Raw genomic sequence first — 2,662 nt, 5'->3', positions numbered from 1 at the left:
TTAGATGATCCCAATTTTGTTTCCCAACAACATCCAAAGCATCATAGTCAGGGGCCAGCCGAACATATGCCTTCTTCTCTCCATCAGGCCTGATTAAGGTGTTGACCTTGGCTACATCAATGTCATAGAGCTTCTTCACAGCCTGTTTGATCTGGTGCTTGTTGGCCTTGACATCCACAATGAACACAAGTGTGTTGTTATCTTCTATTTTCTTCATGGCTGACACAGTAGTCAGGGGAAACTTGATGATGGCATAGTGATCAAGCTTGTTTCTCCTGGGGGCGCTCTTCCGAGGGTATTTGGGCTGCCTTCCGAGACGCAGAGTCTTGGGTCATTGGAACGTAGGTGATGTGCGGATCTTCTTTTTTTTGTGACTGTGGACGCCTTTCAGCACCGCTTTCTTGGCCTTCAAAGCCTTTGCTTTGGCTTCGGCTTTGGGAGGTAATTCTTCTTTAAATGTTAATTATTCTAAAAAAATGTTAATTCTTTTCCATTGAAGCCTCTTGTCCCAGAATTATCTGTATTGGGAATTTTTTGATTACTGAGTCAATATCTCCACTCATTATTGATATGTTTAGATTTTCTACTTTTTCTAATTCAATCTTAATAGATTCTATATTTCTAGAATGTATCCATTTCTTCTAGCTTATACAATTTTTGGCATATAATTATTCATAGTAGTCTCATGATTTTATGTACTTGTGAAGTATCAGATGTAATGTCTCCTATTTAATTCTAATTATATTCAAATCTTCTCCCATTTTTTCTTAGTTAGTCTAGTTAATGGTCAATTTTGATGATCTTTTCAAAGAATTTGCTCTTAGTTTAGTTGATCCTTTGTATTATTTTTCTTGTCTGTATTTCATTTATTTACACTCTGATATCTATTATTTTCTTCCTCTAGCTACCTTTGGGCTTTTGTTCTTTTTTTTTCTACTTACCTGAGGTATGAACTTATGTTGTTTATTTGTGATCTTTCTAATTTCTTAATATATTTCTTTGTTTCTATTAACTTTTCCCTCAGAACTGCTTTTTCCTGCATCCCACAATAATTGACATGTTATATTTCCATTTTAATTTCTTTTGAGATAATTTTTGAATTCCTTTCTAATTTGTTCTTTTACTCAATAGTTGTTTAGAGGTGTACTATTTAGTTTCTTCACATTTGTAGATCTTCTCGCTTCCCTTTTGCTGCTAATTTTTAGTTTCAGACTACTGGGATTAGGAAAGATAGTTGATATGAGTTTAATCTTTTTGAATTTGCTAAGATTTGTTTTGTGGCCTATCATATCATATCTATCCCGGAGAAAGTTCCATATGCACTTGAGAAGAACATGTATTCTAATGCTGTTGGATGAAATGTTCATCTGTTAAATCTGTTAAATCCATCTTTTTTTCTAATGTGTGATTCAATTCCAATGTTTTATTGTTGATTTTCCGTCTGAGATCTATCCATTGTTGATCGTGGAGTCCTCTAATATTGTTATATTGTTCTCTATTTCTCCCCTAAGGTCTGTTATCAATTGCTTAATATACTTCGATGGTAAGGTGTTGGGAGTGGATATATTCACAATTGTTGTATCTATTTAAGGTACTGACCTCTTTGTCTTTATATAATGACCTCTGTCTCCTGTTACCATTTTTGGTTTGAAGTCCATTTTGTCTAATGTAAGTATGGGTATGCCTGCTTCCTTTTGGTTTCTATATGCTTGGGATATCATCTTCCATCCTTTCACTTTGAGCCTTTGCGTGTCTTCAGAGTTGAAATGAGTCTTCTGTAGGCAGCATATAGTTTGGTCTTGCGTTTGCATCCATCCATTCACTCTGTGCATTTTGATTGATGAACTAAGGTTTTGTTTACTTTGATTTTAACAATTGAACCAGTCGTTAATTGGGAGCCTGCCTTTCACCTTCCAGAAGGTGGCGATATAGCACAAGTTTTTGGTTTCTCTTACAGGCGCACACAATTTCTAGGCTTGAGCGCCTACATTTTTAAAAAATGGCACAGAAAGGGAAAAAAAAAGAAGAGGAGGAGGAGGAGGAGTGGGAGCAGAGTAGGAAGTGGTGTGTGCTTGACTTGAGGCTTTAGGTGTGCTTTTGGCCCAGTAAGGGGATCCTCTAATGGGGTGTCTCAGAGGTCTATGAGCAGTCCTCTTTCCAGAATCCTGGGGCTGTTGAAAGGAAATTATTTCCTTCAGTTCTTTTTGTCTTTCTTCCTCCCTTCTCTTTCCTTCACTCTAAGTCACATGGGTCTCTCCTCAGAGATAGCAAATGGGTTCCTCCATCTACAGCACTGAGAGCCAGGAAGACGCCCTACCCTCTCTTCTCACCATCTACTTCCTCTTCCAGAAAGGTCCTGAAGGCAAGTTGCCTCATCTGCCAACTGCTGTATGTGCCAATATTGGTACTCTGTAGTTTTTTTCAAAAGCCAGTTTACCCAGTTTTGTGGGCACAGATGGATGGATCTCTTGGCTGTCTTGCTGTGCTCTTCATAGGTGCTTTTTGCTTGTTTGTTTATGAATTAGGAGTACTTGTATATCAAAAAGGATAGAGAAAAGGAACAACTCATGGCACCATGATGCAGATGTCACCTTGTCCATTTTTTTACTCTCTTCTAGTTTCTATTTATCTCTTTGGTTCCCTACCACTCTTCCTTCTTCCC

The 2,662-nt window shown here is 37.6% G+C and overlaps 1 pseudogene; it reads right to left on the bottom strand.

Moving 5' to 3' along the window:
• Positions 1 to 2,376, bottom strand: LOC111153118 (annotated as a pseudogene).
• Between the last annotated feature and the right edge of the window lie 286 nt (positions 2,377 to 2,662).

This window comes from Enhydra lutris, unplaced genomic scaffold, assembly GCF_002288905.1.
Source record: "Enhydra lutris kenyoni isolate GAN:26980312 unplaced genomic scaffold, ASM228890v2 scaffoldscaffold3, whole genome shotgun sequence".
NCBI classification, from domain to species: Eukaryota; Metazoa; Chordata; class Mammalia; order Carnivora; family Mustelidae; genus Enhydra; species Enhydra lutris.
The sequence above is the reverse complement of the archived record's forward strand: the minus strand, read 5'-3'. Positions and strand labels throughout refer to the sequence as shown.